Here is a 15,548-nt window from a genome sequence, read left to right on the forward strand (position 1 = left end):
CCAAAAACATCAAACCCGATTCTTTGTCGCGTATTTTTGATCGTCCCGAACACGAACCTACTCCCGAGCGCATTTTTCCAGAGACCCTAATTATCTCTTCGCTCACATGGGAGGTCGAATCGAAGGTCAAGAAGGCCTTGGAAGGGGTAACGCCCCCGATCCGGTGCCCACCTAACCGCTTATTTGTGCCGGAGGGATTACGATCAGACGTTATCCAGTGGGGTCATTGCTCTAAACTAGCCTGTCATCCAGGGGTGAGTCGTACTATCTCCTTAGTTAAGCAGCGATTCTGGTGGCCACTTATGGCTCGTGATGTTCACAGTTTTGTTTTGGCTTGCTCTAGTTGTGCCACTGGTAAGTCATCCAATCGACCCCCAGATGGGTTACTTCAACCGCTGTCGGTGCCTTCGAGACCCTGGTCCCACATCGCTCTAGATTTTATAACCGCCCTCCCACCCTCCCAGGGTAACACGGTAGTTTTAACCGTGGTGGACCGGTTCTCGAAGGCGGCCCACTTTATTCCCTTGCCCAAATTGCCTTCAGCCAAGGAGACAGCGGTGGCAGTCGTAGACCACGTCTTTCGGTTACATGGCCTCCCGACAGACGTGGTTTCGGACAGGGGACCCCAATTTGTGTCCAAATTCTGGCGAGAGTTTTGTAAGTTGCTGGGGGCGACGGTCAGTCCTCTGGGTTCCATCCCCAGAGCAATGGTCAAACTGAGAGAGCCAACCAGGATCTGGAAAGAACACTACGATGTTTGGTCTCCAGGAATCCTTCCTCTTGGTGTCAACAACTTTCTATGGTGGAGTACGCCCACAATACGTTGCCAGTGTCATCCACGGGCCGGTCTCCGTTTGAGTGTAGTGTAGGGTACCAACCACCTGTTTTTCCTAGTACGGAATCCGAAGTCGCGGTCTCCTCCGCCCACGCCTTCATCCAGAGGTGTCACCGTACTTGGACGAGAGCCCGGGAGACACTCCTCCAAGTGCGGGAGCGCACCAAGGCCAAGGCCGATCGCCACCGGTCAAGGCCTCCTGTATACGTCGTCGGTTCCAAAGTGTGGCTTTCTACCAAGAACATTCCTCTCCGCTCCGTTTCGAATAAATTAGCTCCCAAATTTATTGGCCCGTTTTCTGTCACCAAGATTGTTAGTCCGGTGGCAGTCCGCCTCAACCTTCCTCCGGCGTACAGGAGAATTCATCCGGTTTTCCACGTTTCAAAGATAAAGCCCGTGTTTTTTTCACGTATTAATCCGCCAGTCCCGGTTCCCCCACCGCCGCGGCTCGTAGACGGGGAACCATCCTATTCGGTCCGTCGCATCCTGGATTCTAGGCGGAGGGGACGCGGGTTCCAGTACTTGGTGGATTGGGAAGGTTACGGTCCGGAGGAGAGAAGTTGGGTTCCTGCTCGTGACATCCTGGATCACTCCCTTATCGATGATTACAATCGACAGGTAAGGGGGTCTGGGAATGCCGTGAGGCATTCCTAGGAGAGGGGGTACTGTCACGGTTGATTTATGCACTGTTTCCTCTGTGTCTCGTGTCACTGTTTGTTTACATGTCTGTGAGTGTGCGCGAGTGGGCGTTGTCCCGCTCGCGTGATTGTTCAGTGCTCCAGCTGTCATCAATCACTCTCATTCCCTGTTCAGGTGCAATCCATTCCCGCTCTCCATAAATACTCATTCACCTCTCCTTTCCAGTGTCCATCCGTTGTTTGCAGTCCTGTGTGTTAGTGTTGTGCCGTCTCTTCCGGATCTGAACTTCCTGTGGATCGCGTCTTTTCTGTTTCACCGCACACGAGCACCGAGCACTGAGGATTCCACGGATTCACCGCACCCGAGCACCTCTGCACTTGACCATCGAAGTCCCTGCGAGAGTGAGCCTGATTGTCTTCCCCTGAGAGCGTCTGGTTGCCTGTTTCCTGAGAGCGTCTGTTTGCCTGTTTCCTGAGAGCGTCGGTTGCCGGTTTCCTGCGTGCATCGGATCGCCAGTCCCCATGAGATCGTTCAGCATTGACTTTTGAGTGATATTACTTTTGTTCTTGCTGTTCGAAATAAACTCTATTTTACCTGCTATTGCTTCCAGTATTCTATCATGACATTAAGAGATTGGGTTTGGGGCTGGGTCCGTGGGACTGTTTCTGGGGGACGAGTCTGAGGGAAGAACAGGAGACAATGTTAAGGAAAATGCTGAAGACTAAAGGTAGGTAAAATAAAAAGTGAATCCCCAGAAACAGTTTTCAAAACTTTCCCCTAATGGGATTCTTCTGGACTTTTTTTCCTTACTCAGGACATATTGAGGATACAAAATGATTTGAGTTTGCTTCTGTTGCAATTTGTTAAACCTTTTTTCATAAAATGACTGGACTATGTTTGTGCTTATTAAAAATATTTTTATCTTAACTCTTTCCAGTATAAAAAAAAAATGGTGTTTTTGGTAATTTTCACAATTTCATGGCACCCCAGAATATTTTGTTGTATGAATATCTGAACATAAGAAAGAACAGACCCTGTGCTTTAAAAAAAAAAATTCTAGCTTCGTGCGTCTTTTTAGCGCAATTTTCCACCGGACAAATTGCGATTGTTAACTCATGATTTCTGTTCTGTGCGTCTGTGCGCACCAATCTTGCACTTCTATCTACTCCTCAACCAGACCACCTAGAGACTTCGGGTTTTCGGCATTATGTTAAGGAAGGTCTAATCTCGGGAACGCACAAAAAAAATCCAGGAAAAGATTTACTATCTCTTAGTGTTGTGATCCCATGAGGTGAGAAAATTGCGCTAAAACACTCACTGAGTTTTTATTACTTGTTTATCAACACTTGAATGTTGGCAAGTTTCATAAAAAGCAACATGAGCAAAAAGCTGAGAAAATCGCATTTTTATCAAAGACTACATCTAGATCAGATTTAAATATCAAAACACAGCTCGAGTCCATCAACACCCTACACCCATAAAGCTTCACAGTCCTATAGTAATCGCATTATGATATCGCTTGTTTCTGTTCTTCTTTGCCTGCGTTTTGATCTCCTATCCTCACATTAGCTAGAACATTTGTATACTGTAACGTAGGCTACACACGGCAAGGTAGCCTACTGTATATGCGTGTATTAGGCCGAATGTATTCGGAGCAAACCCCCCTGATGCTAAACCTTAAAAACTTACTTCAAATATGATGTTTTCTTATTCGGTGAAGTTCGGTATCTTGCAACTATCTCTCGTCCTCTGCTCGTCCGTTTGAAAACTGCGCGCGCGCCGCGTTGCCGGCGAACGTAATTTTTTTTTTTTTTTTTTTTTTTTAAATCAGCATCAGCAACTGCCAGTAGCAAATACAATTTTGGGGTGGCACCCGGGGTGGCCAATCGCATGTCAGGGGTGTCCAGTGCCACCCCGGACCCCCCTCTGGCTCCGCCACTGCCTCAATCCAACACAAACCACAATATAAATCAAATCGGAGGGACATTATATGTCGATAAAAATGTCAATAACCTAAATATAATACTTTTTCTATACTCCAAAGTCCAATTAACTGACAACAAGGACAAACAAGATGTTGATATAGGAAGAACTAAATGGCAAAATCGTGTTTCCACAGTCCATCCTTCTTCTGCACATTACAATCCAGAATCACTTTTACAGTGTCTTCTCACTCACAGGGGAAATCAAATAAACTGTATATTGTAATGTTAACATAAGTTACAAGTAGAAAAATGGCATGCCATTTAAAATTCTGCTTTCATAAAAATATACAGTTCAATACTTTTCATTCTTTTCATTCTGCACTTCATTCCGCTTGGCTCTTTAATGATAAATAAGGGGCATGAAATGCAAAATGTGTTCAGCCTTCAGTTGCATAATTGTAAAATAAGGAACAGATTTCAGGAAACTGCCAGTATGTATGGTGGACACTTCTGGTCATATTTGATGCTTTGCATAGACAGTGTCAGTGATCTGAGATGTTCATAAGTCTGTTTAACTCTTCATTGAGCTTCTCTTCATGATAACAGATCTAACAGCCAAAATGACTCTGATCTCCTTTATCATTTGGACACTCTACAGCATGCAAGGTACAGACAGTTACATGTGACTTTTTAAATATATTTCAGTATTAATATAAGATATATATTATATAATAATCTGTGCTGTTATCTCTTGCTCTACACAGGTTGTTTAGGACAAATTGTTGTGACTCAGTCTGAGGTTAAATCAGTCCAGCGCGGTCAAACCGTCTCTATTGACTGTAAAGTTGATACTGTGGTTTACAAAAATGAGCAAGGCTCAGTATCTAAAGGGCATTATTATGTGTCTTGGTACAGCCAAAAAACTGAAGATGCTCTAAAACTCTTGGTTTATTATACAAATGGAAAAAAGTCAGGAATTCCTTCAAGATTCAGTGGCAGTGGACAAGGAAACGGTCTTGATTTCAATCTGACCATCAGTGATGCCCAGCTTGAAGATGCTGGAGATTATTACTGTCAGAGTCAACATAAGATCAGTGATAGTTATGTGTTCACACAGTGAAAAGACCCCTTACAAAACCCTCCCTTCTTCAGAATCAATTACTATCATTATTAACATCTTCTGATGAAGCTGCAAGTGCAAATACAATTATTCAATTGAAAACAGAATATATCTAATGGGAATTTTAATTGTGTTTTAAATTAAATGTGAAATGTATTGAAAGTAAAGGAAAATATTTGTCTTCAAAATGGAGCTGACACACCATCAGTTGACTCTTTGTCTCCTATAATAAACATTTATGTAAGATACAGCAGCAAAATTTCCCAAATGTCCATCCTACTAAAAATGACTTTTGCATTGTGTATAATCAGAATACTAAATATAAAATATAAAAATGCAAGCAATACAATATTACTAATGATATTGATAAATACATGTACATCATTCAGTTCCTGTAGATTTATGTTTGAATACATCTCCATCATTTAGTTTTCTTTAATGAAATATTAAGGTAATTTGATCATTTACAGTCTTTTACAGGACATGATGAAAAGATTATTTTCAAAAAATTATTCTTTTCAGGTTGACATTTATAATTAGATTAACTGAGTATTTATTCTATTTCTTATTTCATTCTGCACTTACTTCCAGCACTCAGTTTAGTTCCTCCACTGAAAGTCCACAGTGATTCTCATTCATTCAATGAACTAAAACCTCCAGAATATTTAAAGAGCAATAGAAGTCAGCAATAGAATCCTGCAAAAATGCATGTTTGATTGTTTTATCACATTAAGTAAATCCAGGAGGAAACACTCACAAAACTCCTCATGATCAGTGTGTGTTCAGTCCCGCCAGAGTCACTGACACACCAAACAATAATGGCTCTTCTAATTCTGGCTACACTGACTCTGCTTGCTCACTGACACTGACGAAGGCAAAGAGCCGAAACTTATGTCAACTTTATCTCCTGTCTTTAATACAAGATTTTTAGAGTGCAGACCTTTCTTGCATTTTTGATTTGATACATAGCTCATCACCTAAAATGTTTACATTATAAACAGTTTATTACATTAATAATGTCATACCATAATACATTATGCTTTTATATTACATTATGCTTTATTACATTATGAGTTGCTACACGTCTTTTATTCAGAATAGACGGTCAGAGCCGGATTTACTTCAGATTGTGAATTTGTGGCAGGCAAAATACATCTTTGACAACACTCTTCACCGCACCTCAAAAATACATAAAACATCAGCATTTATATAGTGTTTTTAGTAAAGAAAACACTGCTGTACTTATTCAAAGAACCAGTTCTTTATTTACCCTTGAAAACAAGCAGAGACGGACCAAATCATTGAGGTTTATGTAGCGGACGGGACCAACGTCCGTTTAGTAGGGGTAAATCACTCTCCCCTGAATGGCTGGAAATCAGAGGATCTAAGTCCCTAACCCCCAGACCTATTAATCTCGTGTCTACTCTGTCCGCTCAATAGAGCACAATAGCTTAGGCTTTAGGATTTGGACCTGTCACGGTGGAGACCTAAAGTGCAGAATATCAGTAGCCTAACCATCAGTGTGTGTGACTTAACTTGTATTCCCCCTAACTACTATACTTTACAGACAGAGGATGAGACGCCCCTACTTCAGGGGAGATGGAAAAACTTCACAATAAAACAATAGTGTAAACGTTGAGAAATGAGTGGTTATTTATTATACTAAGTACCAGTATTTTAATACTGAGGAAAAAAAAAAATAAAAAAAAAATATATATATAAAAAAATGTATAAATCAAATGTTAAACGATAGGAATGGTTTCCCTATCAACCTGTAACCACCATAAAGTGTTCAAACCCTTGTATTAACATCCACTTCACCAGAGTGGCTCAATAACACTTGAAAGTTTTACTTAACAACATCAGCATGTATCTAAATACACTGCAGATAAACTATATATTTGAATAACAGCAGTATATGCTTGTGAATGAAATTCACACAACAGTAACCTTCAGGTCAACGGTAACCTCAAAAACAGTTTCACACAATACACTTAACAACACTCCATGACCAACCTCAGTTCAATGTTCCTTTTGGTTCGGATTGTCCACGTTACGTATGTGCCGACCGTACACCAATTAATAGAACATGTCCATCACGAGGGCGTTGCTATCGCGTGACAATGGTGGAGTCATGTGTGGCAGGGTAGCCTATTATTCATCAACCGCACCGTGTATCGATGGCGTGAGAGACAGAGGGAGAGAGAGAGAGCAGGTGAAATGAGCCACAGACACGTCCAGGGCTATAGCAGTGAACTGGCTGGTTGTCTTCCTTTCCTTGTGTGACAAGCTTCCAACGTTGGCGACGCGCTAGTAGTATAGCTGAATAATCAACACTTTGCACTACCTAGCGAGAACGTTTGCCTCGCACTATGCGAACTATACTTGTTGATGATATGACGACGGATGAATCTTCAGTACTGATAGCGTGGAGTCTTCCGCTCTTACACACGCCACTCAAACCGCAACAGTTCTGTAGCTCAGACCAAAACATGTAGCACCCGCAATAACTAAAAGCTAAACTGTTATTTACTGAATTATCATACCGAAATCTCCGTCAGCATGGGACCTCTTCGGACGCCGCCATCTTCTCTGTTGTTTTTTCTTTCTTTTTTTTTTCACCTCGCTCTTGTCCCGCCCTCTCCTCTCGTCTCATTCACCAGTGTACCCGCATGCAAGTCATTGATTGGCCGAGTCTATGTCCAAGTTCCTGTGGGCGATTGGATGAGAATATTTTGGGGGATTTCTTCATGTTATCGTAGGGGCTACATATCAAGAAATATGTGCACACTCTGGGTGTACACCTACATTCCCCCCTTCCAAACCCTGCCACATCATAGACTTCAATGTTTGAGTCCCTTGCTAACCCACAGTCCATGTACTTTTTTTCATACAGTGTAACATCGATACATCTAGAACAGAAGTACACATGCATTCATTTCTTTTAGACTTTCGTTAGTGTAAAACAAAATCACAGAACAAAACAAAACATACCAAAGGAAAAGGAGCTCACTTCAGAACATACCCCTCCCGATATCTAACAGGTAACTGACCCCTAGTGTTCCTCTGTGGGCGTCTCACTATTACAGACTCATTATCTGACTCCGAGTTATCCGCATCCTCAACTAAATCCCCTATAACAGACCCCTCCCCAGAGCTAGCATTAGAGGCTCCCCCACTTTCATGATCAGATACCTCCCCCAGGCTACCACCCAAGACTGCCTCTGGCTCAACATCCCGCAGCTCTCCTTGACTAGCCCCCATACTCTCGCCTGGTGTTGGTGCCTTGTGAAGGGTACGAGGAATGCAAACTAATCCTACAGAGTCTGTGTCTGAATCAGATGCAGCTCTCTTGTGCCTGGGAGCAACTACTTCTCTAATAGGTGTCTGAAAGGTGCAATGCTTCATCTGATTTCGGTGCACTACTTTTGACGGCCCCCCAGTTTCGGGCCTGACTGTGAAGACAGGTAAGTCGGGGTGGTTCTGCTTGACAACTAAATATGGCTCTGGCTCCCACTTGTCTTGGATCTTGTTCCTCCCCCTTGGTCGATGATTCCTTAGCAGTACTCGATCCCCCGATCTGACAAGTGCAGCGCGTGACTTCCGATCGTAGAGCCGTTTGCGTCGCCGGGATGCATCCCGAGCGGCGTCCCCTGCCGCCTCTGCTGCCACTTTCAGCCTCTCGTGGTGGTCGAGGACCCAATCATCGAGATTGTCAATGTCACTGGGCTCCAAGTCTCTTCCCCCCAGAATGTCCTGAGGCAGTCGTGCATCTCGCCCGAAGAGGAGATAAAACGGGGAGTATCCCGTCGAGGAGTGAACATGACTGTTATAAGCCATCACAAGCTCAGGAAGATACTCCTTCCAATTGCGTTTCCTCTCTGGCGTCAAAGTTCTGAGCATATCATGCATCGTTCTATTGAATCGCTCACATTGAGCGTTGCCCTGGGGGTGATATGGGCTTGTACGACTCTTGGAGATGCCATAGATACGGCAGAGTTCTTTGATGACACTGGCTTCAAAGCTGCGCCCCTGGTCTGAGTGAAGCCTAGAGGGGCAGCCATAATACACAAACCAGTGCTTGACAATGGCCCTGGCAGTGGTTTTAGCAGACTGGTCTTTCGTGGGTACAGCCATCGTAAACCGTGTGAACATGTCAGACATGACTAACACATTCTCATAGCCCCCCACAGACACCTCTAATCGGGTGTAATCCATGGCCAGTACCTCCAGAGGTGTGGTCACATTAGTGCATGTCAATGGGGCTCGGATAGCTGGAAATACGTCTTTGGCAAGTGCACAACGCTTACACTGCTTCACCCACTCATGTACATCTCTGCTCATTGAGGGCCAGTAAAAACTGCGTGTCATACGCGCAAGTGTACCCTTCTGACTAAAATGACCCCCATGCTCATGTTCCATACTGAACACATGTTTCCGCAGAGCCTCTGGTAATACCAACTGGTGTACCTCCTCACCATCTCTGGGGTCATAAATGCTACGAAATAGGACACCATGACGGATGCTCAGTCGATCCCGTTGTGAGGCCAGTTTTTTTTGTTCTGGAGCCATTTCCTGTAACTGATTCTTATTGGGCCTCGCGTTACATTTCATTGCCCTTGCTATAGGGCCCACGACAGGATCCTCTGCCTGAAGTTGCTGAAGATCCTCCCAGCTATATCCTGTAACCTTCGCTGTAACAGCAGCTTGTGAAGCCACCTGCACACTAGGCTTTCTTGCATTTGTCTTCTGTCCAGGCCATAGACAGGCACGCACTTCCTCAGCCTGAATGACCAGAAAGTCTTTCTCAGTGTCGCTGACCTCAGGCTCCTGTGCTCGAGGGAGCCGAGACAGCACGTCCGCATTTGTGTTTTCCCTCCCCGGCTTATAATGCACTTCGAAATCATATTCTGCTAACTGGGCGACCCACCTCTGCTCCACCGCCCCGAGGTTAGCTGTTTCGAGATAGCGCAGAGGATTATGATCGGTCACCACAACAAATCTAGAGTACATTAAGAAGTCCCGGAATTTTTCTGTTATTCCCCATTTAAGGGCTAGTAACTCAAGCTTAAATGCACTATAATTTTTGTCATTCCGCTCTGAACCCCGGAGACCTCGACTAGCAAAGGCGACCACGCGCTCCACCCCCTCTTGCCGCTGGCTGAGCACTGCCCCCAACCCAAGAAGGCTCCCATCGGTGGTAAGGGTGAAAGGGAGTGAAAAGTCGGGGTACGCAAGTACCGGAGATGACATAAGGTGCTCCCTTAGCTTATCAAAGGCCTCTTGACACTCTCTACTCCACACAAAGGGAACAGAATGGCCTCCACTCTCTTTCTTGCCCTTTCCCATTAGAGAATGTAACGGCTTTGCTAACTGGGCGAAGTTCGGGACGAAACGCCTGTAATATGACATAAACCCCACCACTTGCCGCACATCTTTTGTACTCCTGGGCACCGGCCAGTCACGGAGTGCTTTGACCTTTTCCATGTCCACTTGGACACCCTCCGCAGAAACAATATGGCCCAAGAATTTGACTTCTGACTTTAGCAGGAAACACTTGCTCGGTTTAAGCTTAAGCCCATGTTCCTTCAGACGAGTGAATACTACGTCCAGTTTCTCACAGTGGCTATCGAAATCGCTGGAAAAGACCAGGACATCGTCCAGGTATATCAGTAACACGTCGAACGCCAGATCGCCTAGGACTACCTCCATTAGTCTCTGAAATGAGGCAGGGGCATTGCAAAGACCAAATGGCATTCTAGTCCACTGGTACAGGCCAAATGGGGTGGTAACAGCCGTTTTCTCCTGATCGTCTTCATGAACAGCCACCTGAAAATACCCTGCTGTCAAATCTAGCGACGAGAAGAGCTTCGCCTTTCCAAGGGCATCCAAGGACTCCTCAACCCTCGGGAGCGGGTAGGCGTCCTTCAACGTGACACTGTTTAGCTTACGGTAATCGCAACAGAACCGTACAGATTGGTCTGGCTTAATGACAATTACTGCAGGGGAGGCCCACGGGCTGCAGCTTTCTTTGAGTACCCCCTGTGCGACCAAGTCCTGCACGTGTTTCTTAAACTCTTGAAATATGTGTGGAGGTATACGCCGGTGCCTTTGCTTAATCGGCCTTGCATCTCCAGTCTGAATACGGTGAGTCACCGTGGTGGTGTACCCAAAATCGCTTTTATGCTCTGAGAACACATCCCGGTGTTTCTTGAGAAGATTGTCCAGCTTTTGCACCTGAGGTGGCGTCAGACCCTCGAGATTTGCGTGTACCGGAACAGACAGTGGTCCATCCCCCTTTACCGACTCGACCTCTCCACGGCTGACCTTCCTCACGTACACTTCTCCATTCACCTCCTCCACGGACACTACTTCCCTTGGTACGATCACATTGGGTTTACTCAACTCTGCCACTCTGCATCTTGGGAACAATGTGATGGTCTTCTTACTTGAGTTGAGTATGCGCACTGGGACCTTCCCCTCAGTAGCCTGGGCCAGAACATTTGCCACCATTAGACCACGAGGGAGACTGACACTGGCAGACGCCTCCACCAGCACTTTGCATGTTGCTCTGGGTGGTATCCTACAGCGACCTTCGATCACCTTTTCACTGAACGGGGGAATGGTGACAGCCTGCTTCCCTGCAACTTTTACGAACCCTATCCGTCCGTTTGGGCCCACACACCGTTCCTCCTCTTCCATGGTGGCCAGTATACGGCGTAGGCTGGCATGGCCTAGCTGTGGAGTACCTCGGTCCAGCTTCTTAACACCCTTGAAATCAGTCAGGAAGCCCTTGAGCTCTCCGATCACGTTCATTCCCAGAATGCCGGGTGGTTTTCCCCTTTCCTTCTTGCCGCTGCAACTGTCTTTCAGCACAAAAACACACCGACCCTTCAACAGCCTGCCCATACACTCAATATCCGCCTCCAGACACCCGACCACTGGAATTTCAAGGCCATTAGCCGCTGTTAGACGAACCCATTTAGCTGGTGACAGACAGCACTCGGTCCCCTGGAAATGTTCCCTAAAATAACTCTCTGGAATGGTAGTGACCTCAGAACCAGTGTCTAAAAGGCAGCTGGTCTTTACACCATCTATCCAAATATCAATTGTGAAGCACTCCCCAAATGCACCAACCGAAGTTGCTGAGTCCCTCTCGCTGGTCTGGGTAACAGCTTTAATGCCAGCTGAAACCAAACCACTAGGGCTTTGTGTGTCATTTTCAGCTTGACACTCTGTTGTAGCAACGGCTGCCATCCTTGCTCTATGCTCGGCTGGTTTACTCTGCCGACACGTGCGGCTCGTGTGACCAGGTTTATTGCAGGAATAGCAAATGAGTCGCCCTTCGTCGTCTCTTAGAGGGGGTCTAGCAGGTCTAGGGGGCATTGCAGCCTGCTCCCTGCCATGAACTGCTTTGTAGAGTTCCTCCTGACGGGCAGCAAGGTTTTGGATAGCCTCGTATAGTGATGTCAGGGTCAGTGGAGAAGAGGCTTCTTCAGCAGCTGCTGCATTAACTGCTCCTCGCACTGGGCCTCTGGCAGCTGTAGGGGCCTCTTCTTCTTCTTCCGACCACGTGATGGCCGCTTGCATCAGGTCAAAGAAGGACAGCGTTGGTTGTGCTTTCTCCTGTCTCTTTGTTTCACGCCGTAAGAAGTCATCTCTTAGCCCAAGTACAAATTGTTCCTTCAGCATTTTGTCTGGATCTTGAACTCGCTCTGGGTCTCGCCGTTTCAGCTTATGCAGTTTCTCCTGAAGATCATAAGCATAGGCACGTATCTTTTCACCTGGGCCTTGCTTCCTGTCATAAAACTCTCTAAGGCGAGCACCAACAGGGACCTTGTCACCATATGTTTTCTCCAGAACTTCAAAGACTTTTGTGATATCAGTATTTTCTTCACTTAATAGAAACTTAACTGTCAGTTTAGCCTCACCCTTGAGGTGCTGCCTGAGCAACTCAATTTTATCTTCGTCTGGAACCCTGGCTATCTTGAAGCTAGACTTCATGGATGCTATCCACTCCTCAACGCATGGTTCACCTTGGGCTGGGCTACCGGTGAAATCGGAACATTTTCTCTCTCTTGGAATATACAAAGACGCGGGGGTCTTGGCCTGCTGTTCGATTACAGTCTTAGCCATCAACAGAGCCTCCCTCTGATCTTGTCTGGCTTGATCAAGAAGTGCCGCTTGTTCCCCCAGCCTAGCTGTCTGAGCTGTAACTGTTTCCTGGAGATCCTTAAATTGCTTCCTTAACTCTTCCATCTCAGCCATGGAGCATAAACTATAAAGCTACAAAAAAAGTAGATCCTGTTCGTGACGCCAATATGTAGCGGACGGGACCAACGTCCGTTTAGTAGGGGTAAATCACTCTCCCCTGAATGGCTGGAAATCAGAGGATCTAAGTCCCTAACCCCCAGACCTATTAATCTCGTGTCTACTCTGTCCGCTCAATAGAGCACAATAGCTTAGGCTTTAGGATTTGGACCTGTCACGGTGGAGACCTAAAGTGCAGAATATCAGTAGCCTAACCATCAGTGTGTGTGACTTAACTTGTATTCCCCCTAACTACTATACTTTACAGACAGAGGATGAGACGCCCCTACTTCAGGGGAGATGGAAAAACTTCACAATAAAACAATAGTGTAAACGTTGAGAAATGAGTGGTTATTTATTATACTAAGTACCAGTATTTTAATACTGAGGAAAAAAAAAAATAAAAAAAAAATATATATATAAAAAAATGTATAAATCAAATGTTAAACGATAGGAATGGTTTCCCTATCAACCTGTAACCACCATAAAGTGTTCAAACCCTTGTATTAACATCCACTTCACCAGAGTGGCTCAATAACACTTGAAAGTTTTACTTAACAACATCAGCATGTATCTAAATACACTGCAGATAAACTATATATTTGAATAACAGCAGTATATGCTTGTGAATGAAATTCACACAACAGTAACCTTCAGGTCAACGGTAACCTCAAAAACAGTTTCACACAATACACTTAACAACACTCCATGACCAACCTCAGTTCAATGTTCCTTTTGGTTCGGATTGTCCACGTTACGTATGTGCCGACCGTACACCAATTAATAGAACATGTCCATCACGAGGGCGTTGCTATCGCGTGACAATGGTGGAGTCATGTGTGGCAGGGTAGCCTATTATTCATCAACCGCACCGTGTATCGATGGCGTGAGAGACAGAGGGAGAGAGAGAGAGCAGGTGAAATGAGCCACAGACACGTCCAGGGCTATAGCAGTGAACTGGCTGGTTGTCTTCCTTTCCTTGTGTGACAAGCTTCCAACGTTGGCGACGCGCTAGTAGTATAGCTGAATAATCAACACTTTGCACTACCTAGCGAGAACGTTTGCCTCGCACTATGCGAACTATACTTGTTGATGATATGACGACGGATGAATCTTCAGTACTGATAGCGTGGAGTCTTCCGCTCTTACACACGCCACTCAAACCGCAACAGTTCTGTAGCTCAGACCAAAACATGTAGCACCCGCAATAACTAAAAGCTAAACTGTTATTTACTGAATTATCATACCGAAATCTCCGTCAGCATGGGACCTCTTCGGACGCCGCCATCTTCTCTGTTGTTTTTTCTTTCTTTTTTTTTTCACCTCGCTCTTGTCCCGCCCTCTCCTCTCGTCTCATTCACCAGTGTACCCGCATGCAAGTCATTGATTGGCCGAGTCTATGTCCAAGTTCCTGTGGGCGATTGGATGAGAATATTTTGGGGGATTTCTTCATGTTATCGTAGGGGCTACATATCAAGAAATATGTGCACACTCTGGGTGTACACCTACATTTAGGCACAAACTCTTGTCAATACTTTTCATTTGTTAAATATTTGCAAAGCACAGACAACCGTAAAGGGTGACAAATAATGATGTATGACGAAAATGACAAATGACGAAATATGGAGCTTCTGCCCGACAGCAACAATATTATACATTTTATTATTTTATAAAGTAATTATCGTACAGAGTTAATTAGCATTTGAGTGAAATAATAATGAAAAATTTAATTATTGCTCCTTATTGTAATTTAAACCATTTAAATAGTTGAACTCAACTGCACAATAACTCTACACTGCTCAAGCCCGCAGTGTAACAGCAGAACAAGAGTGAAATCAGTTCAGTTGATTATTACTTTTATTTGTCAGCAACTGAGATCATTCGACTTTTTAAGATGTTCAAGAAAAAGAAAAGATCTGTCTCTGTTTACCACCTGAAATATGTTTCTTGACAGTAAGAGCTTCTTGTTCTCAGAAAGGACATTTACATTGAAGACTCTTTGCATATGAACTGCACGCTTCAGTGCACTAGAGGTCTTTATAGATATGTGAGTTTATGGTTTTATGACTGACAGCTCTTCTTCATGATAACAGATCCAAAAGCAAACATGACTTTAATAGCCGTCATTATTTGGACACTCACAACCTGCATATGGAGTAAGTATGTAGAAATGAATAAAGCCAGAAATTAAGAAATCAACAAGTCCACAGATGCTCAGATCAAGATTTAGACTTCATTTTATTCTCTCTCTTCAGGTTCTGTGGGACAAACTCTGACTCAATCTGAAGCTCAAACAGTGCAGACTGATCAGACTGTCTCTATTCTCTGTAATCATAAACCAGCAGTAAAGTGTAATAAACCAGGTGATACCTCTAAGAAATGTATGTCCTGGTACCATCAGATTCCTGGAGAAGTTCCTAAACTCCTGATCTATTTCACATCAGAGAGAGCTTCAGGTGTTTCTTCTAGATTCAGCGGCAGTGAAAGTGGAGACCACATGGATTTTACTCTGACTATCAGTGGAGTCCAGCCTGAAGATTCAGGAGTTTATTACTGTCAGAGTAAACATAACAAGGGGGTCTCTGGTACCAAAGACTGGGTGTTCACACAGTGAAAAAGCATCATACAAAAACCTCCTTGGCTGAGACTTCTGTAGATGTTGATGTTGAAGATCATTATTCACCTCACTGACTTTACACACAAACACTCAGAGACACAG

Source organism: Abramis brama, assembly GCF_963993115.1.
Source record: "Abramis brama genome assembly, chromosome: 12".
Classification (NCBI taxonomy): Eukaryota; Metazoa; Chordata; class Actinopteri; order Cypriniformes; family Leuciscidae; genus Abramis; species Abramis brama.